This window comes from Bolinopsis microptera, chromosome 12 (genome assembly GCF_026151205.1).
Source record: "Bolinopsis microptera isolate Bmic1 chromosome 12, MBARI_Bmic_1.0, whole genome shotgun sequence".
Classification (NCBI taxonomy): domain Eukaryota; kingdom Metazoa; phylum Ctenophora; class Tentaculata; order Lobata; family Bolinopsidae; genus Bolinopsis; species Bolinopsis microptera.
The window spans coordinates 10,466,661-10,475,724 of NC_087083.1; positions in this window are offsets into that span (position 1 = coordinate 10,466,661).

Consider the following 9,064-nt stretch of genomic DNA (forward strand, 5'->3'; position numbering starts at 1 on the left):
TAAATAGTGACTAACCAGCTAATTAGCGGTCATTATGATTATGATTATCTCAATTATACGAACATGGGATATTATAGCGGGTAGTTTGTCTTGTAGTTGTGGGTAAGTAACGAATATAGCAGTAATTAAGTTATTCATCGCTACTTGGGTAATCAAATAACACTGACTGGGTAGTGGGTAATTACTGCTTCCGTTATTCTAATTTGCAGGTATAATATTGCTATGGGAAGTGTTACTGTTGGCATGTTGAAACTTGCATGAAATATATTTCAAGTTGCTTTGGTTTTAAATTCACTGAGGATGCATTTTTGTCCTGTTTGAATCCACCAACTGGTAAAGCCAATACATTAAGGGGTATACACCAAAACAGGGGTTTGTGTCGGCTTGATTATGATATCACAATAATTAGCTAAATTATTATATAGCTATATTAAAGGACCAGTTAACTGAAAAAAAAGTTATCCTCATATTTTGACAGATTGTGACAAATAGCAAACTAAGCAACGAGTCGAAATTCCTAAATCTCTAACTGCTCTCTAACGCGTGTAAATAGCGTTTGTATTATTTTGGCGATGACGTCATAAAGTCCCTCTTGCGCGCAGAGTAGCTCGTGAGACTGTATTTTACAGGTAAAAAATGGACATAATACAATCTTTTCCCCCGAATAACTCGAAAAGTAAGTAATTTAGGGTACATGTTGCTTCATAAGTTGTATATAAACATGGCCATTCTGCACAATTTGCATACATTCAAAAACCTTTAGGGCCTTCATAGCCCAATTAACCAGATACCCATAGTTTTGCATGATTTCTGGAACCGAAAATCAGTTTTTCGCCAATAACTGAAAAAGTAAGCACTTTAAGGCATATGTTTGTTCGTAAGTCATATATTAATATGCTAATTGCGGTTCTTTTACATCCTGTCTGAAGACTCCATCACGATCATATCGAAAATGGGCTTAGCACCACGCCCAAAATGGTTTTTGGCGAATTTATCGAAAAGTAAGGATTTTAGGCCATGTGTTGCTCAATAACTCCTATATAAACATGCATATGCGGCTTCGTTCAAGCCTATTTTGAAGTCTCTACGACCTTCAGAAGCAAGGGGTCGGTTACGTTATTGGGTCAATATGGGCGTGACCCTCCTGGGTTTTCTCCACGGTCAAAAAAATGTCTCCAAACGAAAATCATTTAATCATAACTTCGGGAAGGTCTGTGCAAAGTTTCGTGAGTATTAGAACATTTGCAGGTTCATTTCCATAAATGTCCATAAATGACTGGACTACACAACTTTAGAGTTAACTTTAGAGAAACTCATAAGTCATTTATCTCAAATTAAGCTGTTAGTGTCCATGAATCATGATCAACCTCTGGCGACAATGTTTTACGTGAAATGTAAAAATCATGAGTAATATAAAAAAGGTATTTTTAGATTTAAGTGCTAGCTCATAGTTTTAGAATTGTATAGATTAACGTTGGTCATTTAGCCATCTAACAATCGATCGTGCCGTAATATATGGCCAGAGAATAATAGGGTCTTGGAAATTCTATAGTTGTTCAGTGGGTCGATCGACTGAACACGTTTGCACTTGGTATTTAAACTTACCAGTAGTTTATTTATGTTATGCACCGATGATAATGCAATTAGGATAACAACTAGGTAAGCCGGAAGTCTAATTCAAACACACCTCACACCGTACACACCTCCAATCAGTAATTTTACTATTTGGTAGACCGGGTATTTTGGCGGGAATTCTGTTCCCACGGCACTGTTCTGATAGAAGCTACTTCTACTAATGGTCCCAGAGGAACGGCCGTAAAGTAGCCAGACTTCTTGTCTCCTGTACTGGCAGACACTTGCAGATTAAAGTTAGAAATTTCGCTATGCTATAAATATAATTGCTCTCGGAATTGAACAAACTCCTACTTATCTGTATCCTTTCTAAATTCGTTAGAGTTTCATGGACTGGGGAAAAATAATCGGTACAGTCTCCCTGCTTGTGTAATTAAGCAATGAGAACAATCCAAAATTATCACATATGACATAAGTTGTAATAGCAGAAACTTTCTAACCGTACATTCACCCGCCACTGTTCAAGAAACTATATCACTGTTTGAAATCATGACGTGAGCACTGTACATCCAATCAGCTATTCCTTTAGTTAGGATGATAGCCAAAACTATAAGGATTTTGGAGAACTAGGGTAATAGTCATAATTCTAAAATTTGAGTGAGTTACACGTGTTTTATTGACGATGATAAACATTTGTAATGTAAATTACGCTATGCAAGCGCGCACTGAGGGACTTTATGACGTCACGAGGCCACAGCTTATTATTGCAATAACACGCGTTACACGTACGCTAGAGAGTTGGTTCTTTCGGCGATACGATTCTTTACCAGTTTGTCACAGCTGATTTAAATCTTAGCCAAATTGGAGACTACAAATTTTTCAGTTAACTGGTCCTTTAATATATATAACTATATAGCTTCTCATCAAAAAAATAATATTTTTTACGAAAAATGCATTTTAACCAGGAAATGGTCGATTTTAACAGAGGCACATATTAGGTGCGGTAAAAAAATCGAAATTATGCGGTACCGCACCCGACTATAAAGGTAAAATGTGCGGTAAGGTGCGGTAAATTTTAACCAATTATGCGGCAAATGTGCGGCGATTTTTCGAAATTTGTGCGGGAATTGTGCGGTTTTCTTTTGCATTTTCTCAAGGACTTTGGAAATTCTAAACGTATAACCGCCGCTCTTATAAAAATAGGTCTGTTTATGTGTTACTGAGGGTGTAGTTCTTTACTAAGACTATGATTGAACCAGTGGCGTAACGTTGCCTGTTGGCGCCCCCCTGCCGAAAAAAGCGCCCCCCTGTTGGCGCCCCCTCCCCTTTTGGTGCCCTCCCTAAAATTGAACAAATTAGATGATTTTAAAGAATACGCCGGTAAAATCTCTAAAAAAGTGTGTATCTAGAGCAAAACGCGCAGTTTTGCTAGTACTTTAGTTAAGTTTTCGAAATTGTCCCACATTCAAACGACGATTTGGCGCCCCCCTGCACAGCGGGGTCAGCAGGGCCTTTCGTTACGCCACTGGATTGAACCTATATTGAGATTCAGTTATCTGAGAACAGTGACTTGATCTGGTAGAGATCAGGAGACAGTTGTTTGAAGACGCCTCTTGATAGAGTCGATCAGATCCCATGCGTGATCGCAAATATGTGACACGCTTGTTGGCATTGATTGTCAGTACTTGTGAACCATTTGATCCAAGATCCATTAAGCCCACAATAAAGCCTACGCTACATTCTACAACGAATAAAGCTCATTACCCTTTACACCTACTTCTTCTATTATGGGATACTGAAGGGAAAGGAAGCAGTTCTAGTAGCGCTTCTCAAACACAAGTATATATCTTGTGAATTCGGCTAGTATATATGAAACATTTGACACGGAGTTGCAGAGTGAGCTATGTGCCTCGCCGGGTTAAAGTAGTGGGTACGGTGACCTTGCTGTACGGTATGTTAAACAAGGAACTGAAACTACTAGGTTCCGTACAGGTTCAACTCTGCACTCATGTCAATATGTTCAAATGCAAGCCTCTTGATTTATTATCACCTACTTTGGATCATAGAATCTACTCAACAACTTCAACCCCTGATATAGAGTAATCAAATGTGGTGAAGTTACGAATGATAACTGATACACTATAATCGAAGTACGGTAACGACGAGGGTTCCAGAACGGCCTGGTTCACGGTCCCGAAAGGGCCTGGGTAACGGTCCCGAAAGGGCCTGAGTCAGGGTCCCGAAAGGGCCTGGGTAACGGTCCCGAAAGGGCCTCGGTCACGTGGTAACCGGGTCACGTGGCCTAAGCATGAGTTCCAAAAGGGCCTGGGTCACGGTCCCGAAAGGGCCTGGGTCAGGGTCCCGAAAGGGCCTGAGTCACGGTCCTATTATATAAAAGGGCCCGACTTTTAACATATTTTAGTTTTTACACTCGAAAATCTTAACGCGAAAATTTCAAAATTATGCCAAATTACGCGGAAAATGCTAGATTATGCGGAAATATGCAGATAATCACAAAATGTGCGGAAATGTGCGGAAAACAATAAATTATGCGGAAGTGTGCGGAAAACGGTAAATTGTGCGATCCCGCACCCATCGCACCTAATATGTGCCCATGTCGATTTAACGGAAATTAGTGTTCTCGAAATCAAATTTTTCGGGTTGGAATCGGTGCGCTAGATGGTGAACTTCCTGTAAGCAGTGAGGTCATTTGGGTTGGCCGATTTTAGTGTATATACCCCCTTAATATAGCAATAGATGTTCGACTATTTTCATTATCATTATAAGTATAACAATATAACATGCAATCTTGTAGAACACATTTTTCAGTTCGTACTATACCTCAAATACATTTATCCGGCAATTCGTTTATTGGGCAACGGCGCGCATATCTGATAACTAAACAATTTGCACGTGACACAACCTTCAGATATATTATTCTACGGAAGCTAATTTTAGACTAATTCTAGACTAATTCTAGACTGAACCAGGTAATAACAAAGCAAATATTTACATGAACTAACCGTCAAGATGTTTGTTAGATGTTTTACAATTTACATTATTAATGCAGCACGTCATTCAGTAAAATCATATCTGGTATTAACCCGAGAACGTGCCTTGTACAAAATGGAACCCTTATACTTATAGTTCTAGTGATACCATGAGTTTTAACAAATCCGAGAGGAAACATGGCCCTGACTCCCTGTTTAGAGTCTATATTATATATACTTGTACTGTTTTATATGCACTGTACTACCTGGGTTAGTGTCCATTAAAAGACATGATGGGCTGACGGGCTGAGCGCCGCCCAGTAAGTACTATACTGTACTGCTGAATGCTAAATAAGATACGGCAAGCTATGGACCACTTTGTTAAGCTCCTTATTTCACGTGAGACTTACACTACTTATAAAAAGTATATAATATATAAAAACAAATATCAGTTTCGTCTACTAGCTAGCAGTATACGATCCTATTGAACGACGTCCTTATTCTTTAGCACACATTATTATCTATCATTACCCCTTACCAGGGTAGCTCCGCTCACCACCTGTTGTTTATTGTTGTTCCCTGTTGTTGTACCCCTCATTGTTGTACCCCTCCTTTTACCCCTCACATTATCATCTATCACTACCAAGAAACCTTTCATTCTTTATCCCACATTATTATCTATAATATTCTATAAGAGTATATTAGGGCATGGTTTCAGTATTAATAATATAAGTATAATACTATACTAACACCATATTAATATACTATAATATACTACAATATACTATCATTGCCAAGGAACCTCCGCAATCATTACCAGGGTTCCTCCCGGAGCAGCTGTTGTTGTCCCCCTCCTTTTAACCTCTTAACACACTACCTGTACTGGCAATTATCTCTTATATGGTAGTGAGTCTCATTATCGAACTCTTAGTAGAAACTGGTTTGATACTCTGTGTCATTTAATAGGTCAACCTTCGTGTGGTTCAACAAATTTATTTGAGGGTTTAATGGGTTAAAACATGATTCTGAAGAATCCAGTCAACGTTAAATTGCTCATATATAATCTATTATAAGTCTCGAACGTGTATTTTGTAACGCAGCCTCTATAATATATATACTCGTATATTACAGCTTTGTCTTTTGTCAGGCCTGGCCTGAGTTGATAAGATTTGTTCCATTTCCACAATCCACATTTGCACGCCCCAAATGCTTTAATGCTGTTATAAAATTAGTTGATCGATCATGATTTTTGTAATCATTTTGAAAAATATTTTCGACATGGTTGCAGTTTTTGTTATTCCTGCAAACATTTTAAGTGCAACTGCAAAGACGGGTTCCTGCTACTACTAGTTATATTAATTATAATATTTTCCGGGAATTATATGCACTAAAACTCGTGGACACTGAGAGCTGATAATTTACCTAGATAATTTCCCGCAAAAGAAGCGAAGGTATTATCAGCACAGACTGCGAGTCACCTAGGACTGGCTGGTGGGAAGTTTCAAAACTATATATTACACACTATATTCTTATATTGTATTATGCGCACGTATCACATGATAATACCTTTACTTGGCTTCTTTTCGGGCCGGGCGTTCCCTCCAGCAAGCTGTCTGGAATTATCGCCCGTAGCCCTCAAAAGCCAAGGTATTATTGTATTAAAGAGGCTATCTTATATAACACTAGCAGTATCCTTGCGAATAATCGAGGTAAGATTAGTGCCTCACGTTTAATTACAAGTGCTCATATCTTAACCATATCTTAACCATATCTTAACCATTTGAACACTTCATATGTACCATCATGGATAAAATGTCATCATGTTGAAATTTGAAGATTTTTATGTTTTAACAACGGTTGATGAATGATTTTCTACTTTGTAACACTAACACAGTGAAAATCAGTGATGATATTTAACTTGAAATGAAATGCAGGCTCTCCTATCTATAATTTAATAATATATTATATAATATATATTTATAATATTAGATTTACACAGCGCTCAGTGTTAATATATTTCGTCAGCAAGTTGTTAATTCTTAACTACCTTATCGGACCTTATTTGGACGGACATTACTTGAACGCTGGAGGCCCTAGCGTTCATATTAATGTCCGTTCAAATAAAGTCCGTTCAATTAATGTCCGTCCAAGTTAAAGTCCGTTGAAATTTTTTCAAAAATTGTTCCATTTCGAACTTTTTGTCCAGAATATGACTATGAGAACATTTATTGTGTGCCGTAAGTTAACGACGGAAAGGTTCTCAACAACATAGTTCATGAGCTAGTCCCCGCCAACATGACAAACTTGTTCCAGCCTCTAGATATTACGGTAAATCGTGTTGCCAAGGACATTGTCCGACGTTGTTATAGTTCATATTACTGAGGGGAGGTAATGAAACAGTGCGAGGAAAGCTCCACGTGATGTTAAGGTTAACCTAAAGTTGTCTAAGATAAAACCACTTCACGCCGAATGGCTTGTTAAAGTTAACACTGAAATGCAGGACCGGGGTAGTTTAATAAAAAAGGTTTCCATAAAGCTAGAAATCACTGATGCTTGTTTAAGCATGGACTATTTCATGCACGAAAACCCATTTGATGAAGATGATATGTGATATTAGACACTGATCATGTACACATATTTTAACATTTTTACTGCTTAATGACTGCTTTTCTTACTTCCTGTATAAAAATGGATTTAAAAATCATTTGCTGAAATTAAAAAAATTCGGATTTTTGATGGTTTTGAATGCCTTCGAGCGTTCATATTAATGTCCGTTCATAATTATGTCCGTTCATGTAATGTCCGTCCAAATAAGGTCCGATAAGGTAGATTGTTTTTATTACGTATAAGCGGTTTGCTGGGTTACCCTTGCTACGCAGATAACTTGCACAATGTAATATTTTATAGTGGAACTGGAATAGAAGTGTTATTTATGTAAATCCGATTATGCTACAGACAATTATTTTGTATACAATTGAGCAAAGACCGGGGAGCTATTCCGAAAGTAAAGCAATTCAATGGCTAGCAGATTATTTCAATTGTGCACTTTTGATGACCAATACTGAGTACGTTTGACAAGACAATGGAAGATTAGACCTAAATATTTTCAACACTAATGACTAAATACTTTCTTGTCACATCAATTACATTGTTTTTCGTGATTAGGATCGATCGCACAATACGAACCGCTTTCGACGCGAATTCTTTGGAATACTTAGTTCAATATAGTTGCTCGGTTTTGTTTCGTGATATAAGCTGAATTGCAGTGACTATTTTGCGAGTCATTCCCTATTTAGTATGGGAATTTTAACAGAATTTTGATCTCGGCTAGCTAAACAAACCTCAACATGATACAGATAGTGACCAAAACTGATTTATATTTTCAAAATTCCCATATAAGGCTATTGTACATAACATGATATTAATGTTTGAAATCTTTCAGATTTATATTAAATTGCACACCCTCGCTCTATAATATGAAGGACTTGTTTTAATTCTAAAAGTATAGAATATTCAGTATTTATATTACATTCCAGCACATTTCAAAGCTCCATACGATTTGAGGACAGTGTTCCATTCATTTCACACACTTAGATGGGTCGCCGTTGAATTCATTTTTTAATTTGATAATGATATATATAAATGGTGTGGAGATTCGACGATAAATACGTCTAATTACGAGGGGCATATAATTACATATAATTCCCAGTAAGCGGATTTAATACTGTTGTTACAGTTAATGACGCACAAAACCCTCATGAGTCATGCGTTTTTTATTACCACCCCATTTCAATTCCTGAAATCTAATCATTATATTCACTGGCCCACGATACAGCATTAACAAAATTCGATTGGTTATTTCTTCATCCATCTCAGATTTCGTATTCTGTCAGTTTGGTCAGGTCTCCATCACGATGTAGCTCAGACGATCGAGTTATTACTCGATTAACTCGGGAGATTTTCATGAACTTGAACTTAATTCCGAATGTTTATTGTTGATTGTGTAGACCTATAATTCTAGGGAATTTCCTCTGCATTCTGATTTTTTTTGTTTGGTATTTTAACGTTCGAATGCATTGTCGATAATCGTTTTTTAACTCGACGGGGACCCTTTTGGAAAGATCCCGAAGATCGACTGTAGAGTGATTTAGCACGCTCGAAAAGGCCTATGCCAAAATCTTTAAACAATATCGATTTTTACTGTTGGAAGCTATCACGTGTTAGTAAAAGTATTGATCACCTTGTCATTATCATAGATTTATAGATATGGATTGTGGATACCGATAGGGAGATGAACCATATTTGTTAATTTAACTCGACTCTTTGATTGATTATTGGTTAATCGCTATAAAAAATACACATTTTTCTTAGCAATACCATTGAATAATATCCAACCGCTCATTAGTTCCTGGCCATAATCACTTAAGTGGACAATAACGTGTAAAAACAACATCATCACATCTCGGCATTTTTATTTCCATCATTATTCCTCCCCAATAATT